This window comes from Rattus norvegicus, chromosome 2 (genome assembly GCF_021556685.1).
Source record: "Rattus norvegicus strain SHRSP/BbbUtx chromosome 2, alternate assembly SHRSP_T2T, whole genome shotgun sequence".
Classification (NCBI taxonomy): Eukaryota; Metazoa; Chordata; class Mammalia; order Rodentia; family Muridae; genus Rattus; species Rattus norvegicus.
In genome coordinates, this window is record NC_141535.1 from 117,614,936 (window position 1) to 117,636,873 (window position 21,938).

Sequence of the window (21,938 nt, forward strand, 5' to 3'; positions counted from 1 at the left end):
ACAAGATTTTGGAGCAAATTATACTTACTGTTAGAGAAATTTCTTTCTTTCTTTCACACCACACACACACACACACACACACACACACACACACACACAAAGAGAGAGAGAGAGAGAGAGAGAGAGAGAGAGAGAGAGAAGAGAGAGAAACATATGTGCATAGACATTATTAGGAATCAAAGAACCAGATACTTATAAAACCAATTGAAAGAAGGATTGAAAATTCAAATTGCCCATTAAGCTTTGTGAAACAATTCTGTAAATAGGAGTTTGATCTTACAAACACGGAATGCAATGGTTTAATTCTATGTGTCAACTTGACTTCATGCCCAAGTATCTGGTTAAACATTATTCTGGGTGTGTTTGTGAGGGTGTTTTTGGATGACGTTAACATTTGAATTAGTAAGCTGAGGAAAGCAGATTGTCTTCCTGGTGGCGATGGCTTTCACCCAATCTGTTACAGACTGAGTGGAACAGGAAGCTCCATAAGGGGAACTTTGACTCTGCCTCCCTTTCTCCTGCTTTCAGGCATGGACTTAAGACAATGACTTACTGCAGCAGTTCTCCTGTTTTTTAGGACTATAGATTTGCCCCCAGACCACCCATCAGTTGCCCTGGGTCTCCATCTCACCAAGCACATATACTAAGATGCTCTGGGTTTCACAGCCATAACTGTGAGCCCATTCCTTCAAGCCCCCATCTCCTTCCTATTCTTTACCCCTAAAAACACACTCCCATCAAGGGTTCTGTTTCTCCAAAGAACCCAGACAGGAACCAAAAAGGTCCTAGAATGTTAACATACTTTGAGGACTTTCTGGAATTGGGTCTCATTTGAATTTATTAAGTTATTTGTTCTAGCTGGCAATTCCCCCAACAATGGAGGAGTGTTCCACTTTCTCTACATCCTCACCAGCATCTGCTGTCACCTTAGTCATTCTGACTGGTGTGAGGTGGAATCTCCGGGATGTTTTGATTTGCATTTCCCCGATGACTAAGGATGTTGAACACTTCTTTAGGTACTTCTAGGCCATTTGATATTCCTCAGCTGTGAATTCTTTAGCTCTGCAGCCCATTTTTTTTTATATTGTAAAACATTTTCTTTTTTTTTTTTCGATTTTTTTTTATTAACTTGAGTATTTCTTATATACATTTCAAGTGTTATTCCCTTTCCTGGTATCCGGGCAAACATCCCCCTCCCCCCTCCCCTTCCTTATGGGTGTTCCCCTCCCAACCCTCCCCCCATTGCCGCCCTCCCCCCATAGTCTAGTTCACTGGGGGTTCAGACTTAGCAGGACCCAGGGCTTCCCCTTCCACTGGTGCTCTTACTAGGACATGCATTGCTACCTATGAGGTCAGAGTCCAGGGTCAGTCCATGTATAGTCTTTGGGTAGGGGCTTAGTCCCTGGAAGCTCTGGTTGCTTGGCATTGTTGTACATATGGAGTCTCGAGCCCCTTCAAGCTCTTCCAGTTCTTTCTCTGATTCCTTCAACGGGGGACCTATTCTCAGTTCAGTGGTTTGCTGCTGGCATTCGCCTCTGTATTTGCTGTATTCTGGCTGTGTCTCTTAGGAGCGATCTACATCCGGCTCCTGTCGGTCTGCACTTCTTTGCTTCATCCATCTTGTCTAATTGGGTGGCTATATATGTATGGGCCACATGTGGGGCAGACTCTGAATGGGTGTTCCTTCAGTCTCTGTTTTAAACTTTGCCTCTCTCTTCCCTGCCAAGGGTATTCTTGTTCCCCTTTTAAAGAAGGAGTGAAGCATTCACATTTTGATCATCCGTCTTGAGTTTCATTTGCTCTAGGCATCTAGGGTAATTCAAGCATTTGGGCTAATAGCCACTTATCAATGAGTCTGCAGCCCATTTTTAAAAATCATTTGATTCTCTGGAATCTACCTTCTTGAGTTCTTTGTATATTTTGGATATTAGCCCTCGATCAGATGTAGGATTGGTAAAGATCTTTTACCAATCTGTTGGTTGCCATTTTGTCCTAATGACAGTGTTCTTTGCCTTACAGAAACTTTGCAGTTTTATGAAGTCCCATTTGTTGATTCTTGATCTTAGAACATAAGCCATTTTAGTGTTTTGTTCAGGAAATTTTCCCTAGTGCCCATGTGCTCGAGACTCTTCCCCACTTTTTTTTCTACTAGTTTGAGTGTATCTGGTTTTATATGGAGATCCTTGATCCACTTGGACTTGAGCTTTGTACAGGACAATAAGAATGCATTCTTCTACATGATGACTTCCAGTTGAACCAGCACCATTTGTTGAAAATGCTATCCTTTTTCCACTGAATGGTTTTATCTCATTTGTCAAAAATCAAGTGACCAAAGGTGTGTGGCTTCATTTCTGGGTCTTCAATTCTATTCCATTGATCTACCTGTCTGTCTCTGTACCAATACCATACAGTTTTTATCACTATTGCTCTGTAGTACAGCTTGAGGTCAGGGATGGTGATTCCCCCAGAAGTCCTTTGATTGTTGAGGACAGTTTCACTATCCTGGGTTTTTTGTTATTCCAAATGAATTGGCAAATTGCTCTTTCTAACTCTATGAAGAATTGAGTTGAAATTTTGATGGGAATTGTATTGAATCTATAGATTGCTTTTGGCAAGACGGCCATTTTTATTATATTAATCCTGCCAATCCATGAGCATGGGAGACCTTTCCATCTTCTGAGATCTTCTACAATTTCTTCCTCCAGAGACTTGAAGTTCTTGTCATACAGATCTTTCACTTGCTTGGTTAGAGTCACATGGAGGTATTTTGTGTTATTTGTGACTATTGTGAAGGGTGCCATTTCCCTAAAATCTTTCTCAGCCTGTTTATCCTTTGAGTAGAGGGAGTCTAATAATTTCTTTGAGTTAACTTTATAACAAGCCACTTTGCTGAAGTTGTTTATTAGGTTTAGGAGTTCTCTGGTGGAATTTTTGGGGTCACATAATTATACTATCATATCATCTGCAAATAGTGATATTTTGACTTCTTCTTTCCAATTTGTATCCCTTTGACCTTTTTTTATTGTCTGATTGTTCTGCTAGGACTTCGAGTACTACATTGAATAGGTTGGGAGAGAGTGGGCATCCTTGTCTAGATTTTAGTGGGATTGCTTTAAGTTTCTCTCCATTTAATTTGATATATTTACACAATGGAGTACTACTCAGCTATTAAAAACAATGATTTCATTAAATTCATCGGCAAATGGATGGAACTAGAAAATATCATCCTGAGTGAGGTAACCCAATCACAAAAAAAAAAAAAAAAAAAAAGACATGGTATGCACTCACTGAAAAGTAGATAGTATCCCAAAAGCTCAGAATACCCAAGATACAATCCACAGGCCACATGAAGCTCAAGAAGAACAACAACCAAAGTGCAGATGCTTCTTCAGTCCTTCTTAGAAAGGGAAACAAAAATATTCACAGGAGGAAATATGGAGACAAAGTTTAAAGCAGAGACTGAAGGAAAGGCCATCCAGAGACTGCCCCACCTGGGGATCCAGCCCATATACATACAGCCACCAAACCCAGACAATATTGTTGATACCAAGACGTGCATGCTGACAGAAGCCTGATATAGCTGTCTCCTGAGAGGTTCTGCCAGAGCATGACAAATACAGAGGCAGATGCTGGCAGCCAACCATTGAACTGAGAACGGGGTCCCCATTAGAGGAGTTAGAAAAGGATTAAAAGAACAACACCACCAACCAACCAGAGCTTCCAGGGACTAAACCACCATCCAAAGGGTACACATGGATAGACCTATGGCTCCAGCTGCATATGTAGCAGAGGTTGGCCTTGCTGGGCACCAATAAGAGGGATGGTGGGAAGGAATGGGTGGCTGGATGGGGGAACACTCTCATAGAAGAAGGGGGAGGGGGAGGGGATAGGAGGTTGTGGACAGGAAACTGAGAAAGGTGATGATATTTGAAATGTAAATTAGACCAGAAGTCCCACACCCGAGGATCCCGGCCCGCAGCAGCTCTCTGCCCCCAGACCCTGTGAGAGAGAGACCCAACCGCCTGGTCAGGTGGGCACTCCTGAGGCTGCAGAGCGGAAGAGACCACCAACACTGCTCACCCCTGCCCACATCCCTGGCCCAAGAGGAAACTGTATAAGGCCTCTGGGCTCCCGTGGGGGAGGGCCCAGGAGCGGCAGGAACCCTGTGCCTGAGACATCGCCAGAACCTGAAGGAAACAGACCGGATAAACAGTTCTCTGCACCCAAATCCCGTGGGAGGGAGAGCTGAACCTTCAGAGAGGCAGACAAGCCTGGGAAACCAGAAGAGACTGCTCTCTGCACACACATCTCGGACGCCAGAGGAAAAAGCCAAAGACCATCTGGAACCCTGGTGCACTGAAGCTCCCGGAAGGGGCGGCACAGGTCTTCCTGGTTGCTGCCGCTGCAGAGAGCCCGTGGGCAGCACCCCACGAGTGAACTCGAGCCTCGGGACCACAGGTAAGACCAACTTTTCTGCTGCAAGAAAGCTGCCTGGTGAACTCAAGACACAGGCCCACAGGAACAGCTGAAGACCTGTAGAGAGGAAAAACTACACGCCCGAAAGCAGAACACTCTGTCCCCATAACTGGCTGAAAGAGAGGAAAACAGGTCTACAGCACTCCTGACACACAGGCTTATAGGTCAGTCTAGCCACTGTCAGAAATAGCAGAACAAAGTAACACTAGAGATAATCTGATGGCGAGAGGCAAGCGCAGGAACCCAAGCAACAGAAACCAAGACTGCATGCCATCATCGGAGCCCAATTCTCCCACCAAAACAAACATGGAATATCCAAACACACCAGAAAAGCAAGATCTAGTTTCAAAATCATATTTGATCATGATGCTGGAGGACTTCAAGAAAGACATGAACACACTTAGGGAAACACAGGAAATCATTAATAAACAAGTAGAAGCCTACAGAGAGGAATGGCAAAAATCCCTGAAAGAATTCCAGGAAAACACAATCAAACAGATGAAGGAATTAAAAATGGAAATAGAAGCAATCAAGAAAGAACACATGGAAACAACCCTGGATATAGAAAACCAAAAGAAGAGACAAGGAGCTGTAGATACAAGCTTCACCAACAGAATACAAGAGATGGAAGAGAGAATCTCAGGAGCAGAAGATTCCATAGAAATCATTGACTCAACTGTCAAAGATAATGTAAAACGGAAAAAGCTACTGGTCCAAAACATACAGGAAATCCAGGACTCAATGAGAAGATCAAACCTAAGGATAATAGGTATAGAAGAGAGTGAAGACTCCCAGCTCAAAGGACCAGTAAATATCTTCAACAAAATCATAGAAGAAAACTTCCCTAACCTAAAAAAAGAGATACCCATAGGCATACAAGAAGCCTACAGAACTCCAAATAGATTGGACCAGAAAAGAAACACCTCCCGTCACATAATTGTCAAAACACCAAACGCACAAAATAAAGAAAGAATATTAAAAGCAGTAAGGGAAAAAGGTCAAGTAACATATAAAGGGAGACCTATCAGAATCACACCAGACTTCTCGCCAGAAACTATGAAGGCCAGAAGATCCTGGACTGATGTCATACAGACCCTAAGAGAACACAAATGCCAGCCCAGGTTACTGTATCCAGCAAAACTCTCAATTAACATTGATGGAGAAACCAAGATATTCCATGACAAAACCAAATTTACACAATATCTTTCTACAAATCCAGCACTACAAAGGATAATAAATGGTAAAGCCCAACATAAGGAGGCAAGCTATACCCTAGAAGAAGCAAGAAACTAATCGTCTTGGCAACAAAACAAAGAGAATGAAAGCACACAAACATAACCTCACATCCAAATATGAATATAAAGGGAAACAATAATCACTATTCCTTAATATCTCTCAATATCAATGGCCTCAACTCCCCAATAAAAAGACATAGATTAACAAACTGGATACGCAACGAGGACCCTGCATTCTGCTGCCTACAGGAAACACACCTCAGAGACAAAGACAGACACTACCTCAGAGTGAAAGGCTGGAAAACAACTTTCCAAGCAAATGGTCAGAAGAAGCAAGCTGGAGTAGCCATTCTAATATCAAATAAAATCAATTTCCAACTAAAAGTCATCAAAAAAGATAAGGAAGGACACTTCATATTCATCAAAGGAAAAATCCACCAAGATGAACTCTCAATCCTAAATATCTATGCCCCAAATACAAGGGCACCTACATACGTAAAAGAAACCTTACTAAAGCTCAAAACACACATTGCACCTCACACAATAATAGTGGGAGATTTCAACACCCCACTCTCATCAATGGACAGATCATGGAATCAGAAATTAAACAGTGATGTCGACAGACTAAGAGAAGTCATGAGCCAAATGGACTTAACGGATATTTATAGAACATTCTATCCTAAAGCAAAAGGATATACCTTCTTCTCAGCTCCTCATGGTACTTTCTCCAAAATTGACCATATAATCGGTCAAAAAACGGGCCTCAACAGGTACAGAAAGATAGAAATAATCCCATGCGTGCTATCGGACCACCACGGCCTAAAACTGGTCTTCAATAACAATAAGGGAAGAATGCCCACATATACGTGGAAATTGAACAATGCTCTACTCAATGATAACCTGGTCAAGGAAGAAATAAAGAAAGAAATTAAAAACTTTTTAGAATTTAATGAAAATGAAGATACAACATACTCAAACTTATGGGACACAATGAAAGCTGTGCTAAGAGGAAAACTCATAGCGCTGAGTGCCTGCAGAAAGAAACAGGAAAGAGCATATGTCAGCAGCTTGACAGCACACCTAAAAGCTCTAGAACAAAAAGAAGCAAATACACCCAGGAGGAGTAGAAGGCAGGAAATAATCAAACTCAGAGCTGAAATCAACCAAGTAGAAACAAAAAGGACCATAGAAAGAATCAACAGGACCAAAAGTTGGTTCTTTGAGAAAATCAACAAGATAGATAAACCCTTAGCCAGACTAACGAGAGGACGCAGAGAGTGCGTCCAAATTAACAAAATCAGAAATGAAAAGGGAGACATAACTACAGATTCAGAGGAAATTCAAAAAATCATCAGATCTTACTATAAAAACCTATATTCAACAAAATTTGAAAATCTCCAGGAAATGGACAATTTCCTAGACAGATACCAGGTATCAAAGTTAAATCAGGAACAGATAAACCAGTTAAACAACCCCATAACTCCTAAGGAAATAGAAGCAGTCATTAAAGGTCTCCCAACCAAAAAGAGCCCAGGTCCAGATGGGTTTAGTGCAGAATTCTATCAAACCTTCATAGAAGACCTCATACCAATATTATCCAAACTATTCCACAAAATTGAAACAGATGGAGCCCTACCGAATTCCTTCTACGAATCTACAATTACTCTTATACCTAAACCACACAAAGACACAACAAAGAAAGAGAACTTCAGACCAATTTCCCTTATGAATATCGACGCAAAAATACTCAATAAAATTCTGGCAAACCGAATTCAAGAGCACATCAAAACAATCATCCACCATGATCAAGTAGGCTTCATCCCAGGCATGCAGGGATGGTTTAATATACGGAAAACCATCAACGTGATCCATTATATAAACAAACTGAAAGAACAGAACCACATGATCATTTCATTAGATGCTGAGAAAGCATTTGACAAAATTCAACACCCCTTCATGATAAAAGTCCTGGAAAGAATAGGAATTCAAGGCCCATACCTAAACATAGTAAAAGCCATATACAGCAAACCAGTTGCTAACATTAAACTAAATGGAGAGAAACTTGAAGCAATCCCACTAAAATCAGGGACTAGACAAGGCTGCCCACTCTCTCCCTACTTATTCAATATAGTTCTTGAAGTTCTAGCCAGAGCAATCAGACAACAAAAGGAGATCAAAGGGATACAGATCGGAAAAGAAGAGGTCAAAATATCACTATTTGCAGATGATATGATAGTATATTTAAGTGATCCCAAAAGTTCCACCAGAGAACTACTAAAGCTGATAAACAACTTCAGCAAAGTGGCTGGGTATAAAATTAACTCAAATAAATCAGTTGCCTTCCTCTATAAAAAAGAGAAACAAGCCGAGAAAGAAATTAGGGAAACGACACCCTTCATAATAGACCCAAATAATATAAAGTACCTCGGTGTGACTTTAACCAAGCAAGTAAAAGATCTGTACAATAAGAACTTCAAGACACTGAAGAAAGAAATTGAAGAAGACCTCAGAAGATGGAAAGATCTCCCATGCTCATGGATTGGCAGGATTAATATAGTAAAAATGGCCATTTTACCAAAAGCAATCTACAGATTCAATGCAATCCCCATCAAAATACCAATCCAATTCTTCAAAGAGTTAGACAGAACAATTTGCAAATTCATCTGGAATAACAAAAAACCCAGGATAGCTAAAGCTATCCTCAACAATAAAAGGACTTCAGGGGGAATCACTATCCCTGAACTCAAGCAGTATTACAGAGCAATAGTGATAAAAACTGCATGGTATTGGTACAGAGACAGACAGATAGACCAATGGAATAGAATTGAAGACCCAGAAATGAACCCACACACCTATGGTCACTTGATTTTTGACAAAGGAGCCAAAACCATCCAATGGAAAAAAGATAGCATTTTCAGCAAATGGTGCTGGTTCAACTGGAGGGCAACATGTAGAAGAATGCAGATCGATCCATGCTTATCACCCTGTACAAAGCTTAAGTCGAAGTGGATCAAGGACCTCCACATCAAACCAGACACACTCAAACTAATAGAAGAAAAACTAGGGAAGCATCTGGAACACATGGGCACTGGAAAAAATTTCCTGAACAAAACACCAATGGCTTATGCTCTAAGATCAAGAATTGACAAATGGGATCTCATAAAACTGCAAAGCTTCTGTAAGGCAAAGGACACTGTGGTTAGGACAAAACGGCAACCAACAGATTGGGAAAAGATCTTTACCAACCCTACAACAGATAGAGGCCTTATATCCAAAATATACAAAGAACTCAAGAAGTTAGACCGCAGGGAAACAAATAACCCTATTAAAAAATGGGGTTCAGAGCTAAACAAAGAATTCACAGCTGAGGAATACCGAATGGCTGAGAAACACCTAAAGAAATGTTCAACATCTTTAGTCATAAGGGAAATGCAAATCAAAACAACCCTGAGATTTCACCTCACACCAGTGCGATTGGCTAAGATCAAAAACTCAGGTGACAGCAGATGCTGGCGAGGTTGTGGAGAAAGAGGAACACTCCTCCATTGTTGGTGGGATTGCAGACTGGTAAAACCATTCTGGAAATCAGTCTGGAGGTTCCTCAGAAAATTGGACATTGAACTGCCTGAGGATCCAGCTATACCTCTCTTGGGCATATACCCAAAAGATGCCTCAACATATAAAAGAGACACGTGCTCCACTATGTTCATCGCAGCCTTATTTATAATAGCCAGAAAATGGAAAGAACCCAGATGCCCTTCAACAGAGGAATGGATACAGAAAATGTGGTACATCTACACAATGGAATACTACTCAGCTATCAAAAACAACGAGTTTATGAAATTCGTAGGCAAATGGTTGGAACTGGAAAATATCATCCTGAGTGAACTAACCCAATCACAGAAAGACATACATGGTATGCACTCATTGATAAGTGGCTATTAGCCCAAATGCTTGAATTACCCTAGATCCCTAGAACAAACGAAACTCAAGACGGATGATCAAAATGTGAATGCTTCACTCCTTCTTTAAATGAGGAAAAAGAATACCCTTGGCAGGGAAGGGAGAGGCAAAGATTAAAACAGAGACTGAAGGAACACCCATTCAGAGCCTGCCCCACATTTGGCCCATACATATACAGCCACCCAATTGGACTAGATGGATGAAGCAAAGAAGTGCAGACCGACAGGAGCCGGATGTAGATCGCTCCTGAGAGACACAGCCAGAATACAGCAAATACAGAGGCGAATGCCAGCAGCAAACCACTGAACTGAGAATAGGTCCCCTATTGAAGGAATCAGAGAAAGAACTGGAAGAGCTTGAAGGGGCTCGAGACCCCAAAAGTACAACAATGCCAAGCAACCAGAGCTTCCAGGGAATAAACCACTACCTAAAGACTATACATGGACTGACCCTGGACTCTGACCCCATAGGTAGCAATGAATATCCTAGTAAGAGCACCAGTGGAAGGGGAAGCCCTGGGTCCTGCTAAGACTGAACCCCCAGTGAACTAGTCTATGGGGGAGGGCGGCAATGGTGGGAGGGTTGGGAGGGGAACACCCATAAGGAAGGGGAGGGGGGAGGGGGATGTTTGCCCGGAAACCGGGAAAGGGAATAACACTCGAAATGTATATAAGAAATACTCAAGTTAATAAAAAATAAAAAAAATAAATAAAAATAAAATAAAATAAAATTAAATTAAAAAAAAGAGCTAAAAGAAATAGAGACTATATAGAAAGCACCATAACAAATAAATATTTATTTGACTCTACAAGCTGTTTCAGAAAAATTTCTAAATTGTAAGAATGAAACTCACAGCTCTGGAAATAAGTAAAGAGCAATCAAATAAAAAGAGAAAACGCGGGGTTGGGGATTTAGCTCAGCGGTAGAGCGCTTGCCTAGGAAGCGCAAGGCCCTGGGTTCGGTCCCCAGCTCCAAAAAAAAAAAAAAAAAAAAAAAAGAGAAAACGCAGTTTTGATGCTGACTGTATCAAGGCACTTAGCGTGGGTTTTGGCAAAAGTTCAGAGCAAGGAAGAGAGAACCTTAGGGAGCAAAGGAGAAACTCAGTGTGCCCTGGTTATACAGGCTGCGAATATGGAGAAGCTACAGAGGACTCAGAGAAGGGCACCCTAGGGAGTTGCTGAAGGGTGCATATTTGGCTTTCTCTGTGTGACCCCATGGAAATACCAAGTGAAGTTATCTGCCTGTTGCTAAGTCTTGCCATTTTGAACCATATACTAGAGACATTGTTGTTTGGTCTCCTGGACTATTACTAGAGACAGCTGTCTGGCTTACAGCCAAGTCTAACTTTCTTTTTTTTTAAATAATAATTTATTTTTTATGTATATAAATATGCTGTCACTGTCTTCAGACACACCAGAAGAGGGCCAGATCCCATTACAGATGGCTGTGAGCCACCATGTGGTTGCTGGGAATTGAACTCAGGACATCTGGAACAGCAGTCAGTCCTCTTAACCGCTGAGCCGTCTCTCCAGCCCAAGTTTAAGTTCCTTATAAGAAAAAAAAAAAAAAAGATCTCTATGGTTCTATCTGAAGTACCTAGAGACTGCAAATTAAATTGTCAAAAGCCAAAATAATGGAATGGAGTGGGGGGAGGCATCTATAAGCCAAATGGGATGTCCTAAGGCTGTAATCCCAGTACTTTGAAAATAAAGGCAGGACAATCCATTCAGGTCATCTGCCTTCTGCTGCATAAGGAATTCAAGGCCAACCTTGGCTAAATGAGATCCTTTCTTAAAAAAAAAAAAGTTTTATTTCCATATAAAAAGGAAATAGCTGGTTCAATAACTGCTTAAAGTTAAAGTTGTAGATGCCTAATAGGAAAATGAATGTTCTTGTAGGACAAGCAAATGCATTTCGTTGAGCAAGATGAATGGATCTCAGGCAAACTAAGGCTATAGGAAGGTGTGAGATAATGTTTGTTTATGTAAGTGTGTATAGTCTTTCCTTCTTGACCAGGAACTCCCTGGAGAGATTTATCATGGTCACAGTTTCCAGAAGCTCCTGCTTCACTCAGATAAGCTAAGCCTCAAGATTCCCCTCCCTGCTCCCCTTCCCCTATATCTACTAGATCTCTAATATCTTCAGTTTAAAATAATCTTCATATAAAGTCTGGGACACCAAGTGAGTCTCCCCAATGAAAAAAAAAAAAAATCTCTTCAGTGGAAGAAAAAAATCATTAACTTCAACATAGTCAACAAATAGGTTATTTATTATGTTAATAATGATACTTTAAAATAAATTTATGACTGGTAAAAAATTTAAAAAGTAAAACACACAGAAAAGTTGAAAAAATAGTTGAATTATACAAAGGACATGCTCTAACCATATCTAATTTAACTAGAAATAGATAACAGAAAGCTACCTAGGAAATCACCAAGTATTCAAGATTTAAACAGCATTTTCTATGTAATTCATTTGTGAAAGAAATTGTCACCAGAGAAATTGAGATGTGTCTATCAAAATATTTGTGAGTCAGTTAAACCAATGCTTAGAAAAAATAGTATTAAGTGATAAAAAAAAAAAAAAAGAAAAGCAAGATCTAGTTTCAAAATCATTTTTGATCATGATGCTGGAGGACTTCAAGAAAGACGAGAAAAACTCCCTTAGAGAACAAGTAGAAGCCTACAGAGAGGAATCGCAAAAATGCCTGAAAGAATCGCAAAAATCCCTGAAAGAATTCCAGGAAAACATAAATAAACAAGTAGAAGCCCATAGAGAGGAGACACAAAAATCCCTGAAAGAATTCCAGGAAAACACAATCAAACAGTTGAAGGAATTAACAATGGAAATAGAAGCAATCAAGAAAGAACACATGGAAACAACCCTGGATATAGAAAACCAAAAGAAGAGACAAGGAGCTGTAGATACAAGCTTCACCAACAGAATACAAGAGATGGAAGAGAGAATCTCAGGAGCAGAAGATTCCATAGAAATCATTGACTCAACTGTCAAAGATAATGTAAAGCGGAAAAAGCTACTGGTCCAAAACATACAGGAAATCCAGGACTCAATGAGAAGATCAAACCTAAGGATAATAGGTATAGAAGAGAGTGAAGACTCCCAGCTCAAAGGACCAGTAAATATCTTCAACAAAATCATAGAAGAAAACTTCCCTAACCTAAAAAAAAGAGATACCCATAGACATACAAGAAGCCTACAGAACTCCAAATAGATTGGACCAGAAAAGAAACACCTCCCGTCACATAATTGTCAAAACACCAAACGCACAAAATAAAGGAAGAATATTAAAAGCAGTAAGGGAAAAAGATCAAGTAACATATAAAGGGAGACCTATCAGAATCACACCAGACTTCTCGCCAGAAACTATGAAGGCCAGAAGATCCTGGACTGATGTCATACAGACCCTAAGAGAACACAACTGCCAGCCCAGGTTACTGTATCCAGCAAAACTCTCAATTAACATTGATGGAGAAACCAAGATATTCCATGACAAAACCAAATTTACACAATATCTTTCTACAAATCCAGCACTACAAAGGATAATAAATGGTAAAGCCCAACATAAGGAGGCAAGCTATACCCTAGAAGAAGCAAGAAACTAATCGTCTTGGCAACAAAACAAAGAGAATGAAAGCACACAAACATAACCTCACATCCAAATATGAATATAACGGGAAGCAATAATCACTATTCCTTAATATCTCTCAATATCAATGGCCTCAACTCCCCAATAAAAAGACATAGATTAACAAACTGGATATGCAACGAGGACCCTGCATTCTGCTGCCTACAGGAAACACACCTCAGAGACAAAGACAGACACTACCTCAGAGTGAAAGGCTGGAAAACAACTTTCCAAGCAAATGGTCAGAAGAAGCAAGCTGGAGTAGCCATTCTAATATCAAATAAAATCAATTTCCAACTAAAAGTCATCAAAAAAGATAAGGAAGGACACTTCATATTCATCAAAGGAAAAATCCACCAAGATGAACTCCCAATCCTAAATATCTATGCCCCAAATACAAGGGCACCTACATACGTAAAAGAAACCTTACTAAAGCTCAAAACACACATTGCACCTCACACAATAATAGTGGGAGATTTCAACACCCCACTCTCATCAATGGACAGATCATGGAAACAGAAATTAAACAGAGATGTAGACAGACTAAGAGAAGTCATGAGCCAAATGGACTTAACGGATATTTATAGAACATTCTATCCTAAAGCAAAAGGATATACCTTCTTCTCAGCTCCTCATGGTACTTTCTCCAAAATTGACCATATAATCGGTCAAAAAACGGGCCTCAACAGGTACAGAAAGATAGAAATAATCCCATGCGTGCTACCGGACCACCACGGCCTAAAACTGGTCTTCAATAACAATAAGGGAAGAATGCCCACATATACGTGGAAATTGAACAATGCTCTACTCAATGATAACCTGGTCAAGGAAGAAATAAAGAAAGAAATTAAAAACTTTTTAGAATTTAATGAAAATGAAGATACAACATACCCAAACTTATGGGACACAATGAAAGCTGTGCTAAGAGGAAAACTCATAGCGCTGAGTGCCTGCAGAAAGAAACAGGAAAGAGCATATGTCAGCAGCGTGACAGCACACCTAAAAGCTCTAGAACAAAAAGAAGCAAATACACCCAGGAGGAGTAGAAGGCAGGAAATAATCAAACTCAGAGCTGAAATCAACCAAGTAGAAACAAAAAGGACCATAGAAAGAATCAACAGAACCAAAAGTTGGTTCTTTGAGAAAATCAACAAGATAGATAAACCCTTAGCCAGACTAACGAGAGGACACAGAGAGTGCGTCCAAATTAACAAAATCAGAAACGAAAAGGGAGACATAACTACAGATTCAGAGGAAATTCAAAAAATCATCAGATCTTACTATAAAAACCTATATTCAACAAAACTTGAAAATCTTCAGGAAATGGACAATTTCCTAGACAGATACCAGGTATCGAAGTTAAATCAGGAACAGATAAACCAGTTAAACAACCCCATAACTCCTAAGGAAATAGAAGCAGTCATTAAAGGTCTCCCAACCAAAAAGAGCCCAGGTCCAGACGGGTTTAGTGCAGAATTCTATCAAACCTTCATAGAAGACCTCATACCAATATTATCCAAACTATTCCACAAAATTGAAACAGATGGAGCCCTACCGAATTCCTTCTACGAAGCCACAATTACTCTTATACCTAAACCACACAAAGACACAACAAAGAAAGAGAACTTTAGACCAATTTCCCTTATGAATATCGACGCAAAAATACTCAATAAAATTCTGGCAAACCGAATTCAAGAGCACATCAAAACAATCATCCACCATGATCAAGTAGGCTTCATCCCAGGCATGCAGGGATGGTTTAATATACGGAAAACCATCAACGTGATCCATTATATAAACAAACTGAAAGAACAGAACCACATGATCATTTCATTAGATGCTGAGAAAGCATTTGACAAAATTCAACACCCCTTCATGATAAAAGTCCTGGAAAGAATAGGAATTCAAGGCCCATACCTAAACATAGTAAAAGCCATATACAGCAAACCAGTTGCTAACATTAAACTAAATGGAGAGAAACTTGAAGCAATCCCACTAAAATCAGGGACTAGACAAGGCTGCCCACTCTCTCCCTACTTATTCAATATAGTTCTTGGAGTTCTAGCCAGAGCAATCAGACAACAAAAGGAGATCAAGGGGATACAGATCGGAAAAGAAGAGGTCAAAATATCACTATTTGCAGATGACATGATAGTATATTTAAGTGATCCCAAAAGTTCCACCAGAGAACTACTAAAGCTGATAAACAACTTCAGCAAAGTGGCTGGGTATAAAATTAACTCAAATAAATCAGTTGCCTTCCTCTATAAAAAAGAGAAACAAGCCGAGAAAGAAATTAGGGAAACGACACCCTTCATAATAGACCCAAATAATATAAAGTACCTCGGTGTGACTTTAACCAAGCAAGTAAAAGATCTGTACAATAAGAACTTCAAGACACTGAGGAAAGAAATTGAAGAAGACCTCAGAAGATGGAAAGATCTCCCATGCTCATGGATTGGCAGGATTAATATAGTAAAAATGGCCATTTTACCAAAAGCGATCTACAGATTCAATGCAATCCCCATCAAAATACCAATCCAATTCTTCAAAGAGTTAGACAGAACAATTTGCAAATTCATCTGGAATAACAAAAAACCCAGGATAGCTAAAACTATCCTCAACAATAAAAGGACTTCAGTGGGAATCACTATCCCTGAACTCAAGCAGTATTACAGAGCAATAGTGATAAAAACTGCATGGTATTGGTACAGAGACAGACAGATAGACCAATGGAATAGAATTGAAGACCCAGAAATGAACCCACACACCTATGGTCACTTGATTTTTGACAAAGGAGCCAAAACCATCCAATGGAAAAAAGATAGCATTTTCAGCAAATGGTGCTGGTTCAACTGCAGGGCAACATGTAGAAGAATGCAGATCGATCCATCCTTATCACCCTGTACAAAGCTTAAGTCCAAGTGGATCAAGGACCTCCACATCAAACCAGACACACTCAAACTAATAGAAGAAAAACTAGGGAAGCATCTGGAACACATAGGCACTGGAAAAAATTTCCTGAACAAAACAGCAATGGCTTATGCTCTAAGATCAAGAATCGACAAATGGGATCTCATAAAACTGCAAAGCTTCTGTAAGGCAAAGGACACTGTGGTTAAGACAAAACGGCAACCAACAGATTGGGAAAAGATCTTTACCAATCCTACAACAGATAGAGGCCTTATATCCAAAATATACAAAGAACTCAAGAAGTTAGACCGCAGGGAGACAAATAACCCTATTAAAAAATGGGGTTCAGAGCTAAACAAAGAATTCACAGCTGAGGAATGCCGAATGGCTGAGAAACACCTAAAGAAATGTTCAACATCTTTAGTCATAAGGGAAATGCAAATCAAAACAACCCTGAGATTTCACCTCACACCAGTGAGAATGGCTAAGATCAAAAACTCAGGTGACAGCAGATGCTGGTGAGGATGTTGAGAAAGAGGAACACTCCTCCATTGTTGGTGGGATTGCAGACTGGTACAACCATTCTGGAAATCAGTCTGGAGGTTCCTCAGAAAATTGGACATTGAACTGCCTGAGGATCCAGCTATACCTCTCTTGGGCATATACCCAAAAGATGCCTCAACATATAAAAGAGACACGTGCTCCACTATGTTCATCGCAGCCTTATTTATAATAGCCAGAAAATGGAAAGAACCCAGATGCCCTTCAACAGAGGAATGGATACAGAAAATGTGGTACATCTACACAATGGAATATTACTCAGCTATCAAAAACAACGAGTTTATGAAATTCGTAGGCAAATGGTTGGAACTGGAAAATATCATCCTGAGTGAGCTAACCCAATCACAGAAAGACATACATGGTATGCACTCATTGATAAGTGGCTATTAGCCCAAATGCTTGAATTACCCTAGATCCCTAGAACAAACGAAACTCAAGACGGATGGTCAAAATGTGAATGCTTCACTCCTTCTTTAAATGAGGAAAAAGAATACCCTTGGCAGGGAAGAGAGAGGCAAAGATTAAAACAGAGACTGAAGGAACACCCGTTCAGAGCCTGCCCCACATGTGGCCCATACATATACAGCCACCCAATTAGACAAGATGGATGAAGCAAAGAAGTGCAGACCGACAGGAGCCGGATGTAGATCGCTCCTGAGAGACACAGCCAGAATACAGCAAATACAGAGGCGAATGCCAGCAGCAAACCACTGAACTGAGAATAGGTCCCCCGTTGAAGGAATCAGAGAAAGAACTGGAAGAGCTTGAAGGGGCTCGAGACCCCAAAAGTACAACAATGCCAAGCAACCAGAGCTTCCAGGGACTAAGCCACTACCTAAAGACTATGCATGGACTGACCCTGGACTCTGACCCCATAGGTAGCAATGAATATCCTAGTAAGAGCACCAGTGGAAGGGGAAGCCCTGGGTCCTGCTAAGTCTGAACCCCCAGTGAACTAGACTATGGGGGGAGGGCGGCAATGGAGGGAGGGTTGGGAGGGGAACACCCATAAGGAAGGGGAGGGGGGAGGGGGATGTTTGCCCGGAAACCGGGAAAGGGAATAACACTTGAAATGTATATAAGAAATACTCAAGTTAATAAAAAAAAAAATCCTAAAAAAAAAAATTAAAAAGAACATCACTTTTTCTAAAGCAGTCAAGGCAATGCTTGAAGTTAATTTACTACTTATACCTAATTCCTATTTTGCTGATCATCAGTGGGTATAAACACTGCCTCAAAGAAGTAACACATATTGCATTCTTTGGAAATGCAAAAATTGTTCTTGATACTTTAATACCCAGAAAGTTGAATTCACAGATCCACCACAGGGAAAACAAAACAAACTATAGTAGAGTTGAAGATAGAAGAGAAATTATTTTGTAGTCTCTTTCAGGACCCACACGTTCTTTTGTCTATGTTTGACATGAATGTCATAACTCATGTTTGACAGATGTAATAAAATTGAAGTTTTCTCAAAAAAAAAGAAATGTAAATTAAATATATCCAATAAACAGAACTCAAAAAAGTCATTTATTGCTCTATTTCCATTAATAGAGTACTAATCATCTGTGATGTGATCCAGCAATGGAAATACAGTAATATCTTCACTAGTCCTAAAAAAGAAGCAAGGTCAAATGTGGCAGTTTGGATACATTATAGCATGCTCAGAAAACTGGCAAAGTTATGGAGCTTGATGTCACTGGACACTGCAGATAATTTCTCTATCAAGAAAATTTTGGCCTGCTTCTTGGTCCAGTAAAGGTGAAATTACCATGTGTTCTGATATACTGTTCATTTAGTGGTGACAGGGACAGAATAGGCCCTGAAAGAGGACACCAAAGTTGTGTTCCCTATTCCTGTTGCATTGTCCTCTCTCTAATAGCATAGACCTATAGTCTCATAAATGGCACCCTATAACCAACAGAAAAGCAAGATGCAGGCACAAGGGAAACTGGATAATTTTAGCTGTAATCCCTTTCTTATTACATGCCAGATAGCAACTGAGAAAAGAAAGACCTTTGAGCAGTGCACATGATGGTTCATTTCATTTGTAGATAGAAATGTCCAGAAATGGAGAGGAAGTACAAATACTGCCTCTCTCGAACATTCTTTACATACAAACTAAAAGGAGTCTCTCCTCTCACAAATCTGTTGGTCATTAAGTTCCCATCATTATGTGTCATTAATAGATTAGAATCAGGCATATTTGAAGTACAGCTACTTCAAATAGAGCAGGTTTTCATCATAAGCTAGCTGGTATAACAAAATAAAGCATCCCAGTTTAAATGGTTTTAATCAATGAGAATTTCTCTCATCAAAACTCATCAAAACCCTGTGGCAGGAGGGATTGTGGGGGGTCTTCATTTATCTCTTATCATTTAAAGACAAAAATGTCTTCCCAAAGATGAAGAGACAAGAAAAGGAAAAAGAGTTGCAAAGACATTTTTTTATACAACAGACCAGGATTATAGCCACACTTATAGTCAATCTACTCATTTTTATCTATATTTCATGTCTAGAAATATGCTTTATACCTTCACACAACTGAAAAGCAGATGGAATGTAGCTGCAAATAAAGGAGTAGGGGAAAAGGTAGAGTAGTGGAAGACAAAAAAGAATGGGAGAAAGGAATGAGAAGCTAGACAATACAATAAACCAAACTGATCCCTAAACTCTACTGTAGAAAGAGAAGATGATAAGGAAAAGGCATAACATCATAGCAGCTAGTAATTAATACTACAGATATATGCTGAAGAGAATCCAGAAATGTATTCATTTGAAGAACCACCTCCTACACACACACACACACATGCACACACACACACACACACACACACACACACACACACACACACACTGATATATACCAAATTTTAACATCTCATGGAGTTGATTAAGATGTAGCATTTTTTCTTTTAGTTGCACTGAAAACAAATACATGCTACTGATTTTCTTAGTGTACTTATGCTATTGTAATAAAATATACACTTGATGACTTGTACTTTACTTTTCAAGAGTGCTAGATACTGCATATGCAAGATCAAGGCATCAGGAAACTCTAGTGAGGCCGCATTCCTTGGTTCACTGTAGTTCACATGGTAGACGTGCCTTTGCAGAGGACAAGTTCTCTCTTCCAACACTCACATGGCAGATAACAGCTGACTATAATTCCACTTCCAAAGGATCAGATGTCCTTTTCTGGCCTCTGTAGGCAACTGACAAAACACTTGTACACACAAAATAAACAACATTTTGAAAATATGTTGTCTTAGCTTTTCTATTGCTGTGATAAAACACAAAGTTCAAAAGCAACTCAAGGAAGAAATGGTTTACTTCACCTTACTGTTCCTCATATCACAGTGCATCACTGAAGGAAACTGGGGACAGGAACTCAAGGCAGGGACCTAGAGGCAGGAACTGATACAGGAATTATAGAAGAATGCTGCTTGATGGCTGGCTTTTTCTTCATGGCTTACTTTCTCTGATTTCTTATAGCACTCAGGACCACCATCCCAGGGGTAGCATTGCCCAGAGTGAGCTGGGCCCTCCCACATCAGTAATCAAGATAGATAGATAGATAGATAGATAGATAGATAGATAGATAGATAGATAGATAGATAGATAGAATATATATACATATATGTATATATTCATTTGATGGAAGATATGTGAGGATGGAAAGATGTCTAAATCTTGAAAAGCCTCTCCCATGTCTGTTAAAGTCTGTTGACTTTCTGTGGCCTTTCAGCTTAGTCTTACCTCTTCAGCTGTTGATTTTAATCATGGCAAAAAAGAAGTTGGTATTAAAAATATAATGTTTTAGCCAGTTACACTACTGACCCAGAAAGTCTAGAGCATGGGACTGGTGATCAGAACATATAAACGAGCCAGTTCTGTTCTCTGCAATAGTCAGGTACAATCAAGCACTATGTCCCATTCCAATCCTTTGTTTCACATTCTTCCAGTTTGTTCTTTGGCATTTTCACACACACACACACACACACACACACACACACACACATATATATATATATATATATATATAATGCATGCTGATTACTCTCTCTATCCCCTCACCCTTTCTTATCAGTAAGTAGTATACAAGTATTGAAAACTACTCCTCTTCTCCCTGAGTATACCAGAAGTGAATAGTTCAGCATTGAGGGGAAGGCCCCCTCCATCCACATCTGTTGATAGGCCTGTTCTCCTGCAGAACTTGGTGTGGGTATCTGCATCTACTCTGAGTTTTCATCTGTAATGATTGTATCTTGTCCAGAAGGCACATCACTATCATCTTTCAATGACTCATATTCTTTCTGTTCTTTCTCTACAGTGTCTTAGAGCCTTAGAAAGAACCATGTAAGTGTCTTGTTTAGTGCTAAGCACTCACCCATCACTTATTCTCAGCACCGAGGACAGCCAAGTGTCTCTACATTCACCCCTGCTGAAGAAAAAGAAATGGTTCTTTGATTAAGGCTAAAGATATCATTTGTCTGTAGGCATAAACATAAATATTTAGAAGACAGCTTCATGCTATGTCAACTGAGGTAAATAATAATATTCACTGTCATCTACAGGATCTAGGTAGTGGCACACACTAGTAGGATATACTAAAGAGGTGGAGGCAGGAGGATCACACTTTAGTCTTACAATGCATTTTTAGGGCTATGGTCTTTTTCTTGGTTCCTCTGTTTTGGAGGAGGTCTCATGTCCAAAAGACTTCTTATATTAAAGGCTCAGCCTGGAGGCAATTAAAATATGACTGGGTCAAAATGATGATAAAGATAGCAGTGGATGAACCATTGAGTTAGTTAATAGCTAAGCTTACTTTTAAGAGATCAGACTCATTCACAGAATAGGCCCTGGGGAAATGCCTGAGAAGTGTATAACTTGTTTCCAGACCTTTCTGCTCTCTTTGATTCCTATGTAGTATGAAATGAACCATTTGCCTTGTCACATGCTCCCCACTGTGACAGCCCATGTGCAATATAAGTAACTACTTTTGGCCTGAGGATTCTGAATCCATGAACTAACATAAATGGCCACTCCATTAAACTATCCCAGGCATTGTGTTGTGACTATGAAAAGTTGTCACATACAAAGCTTTACACAGCAATATTTACTCTGAACTGTACAGCTTACTT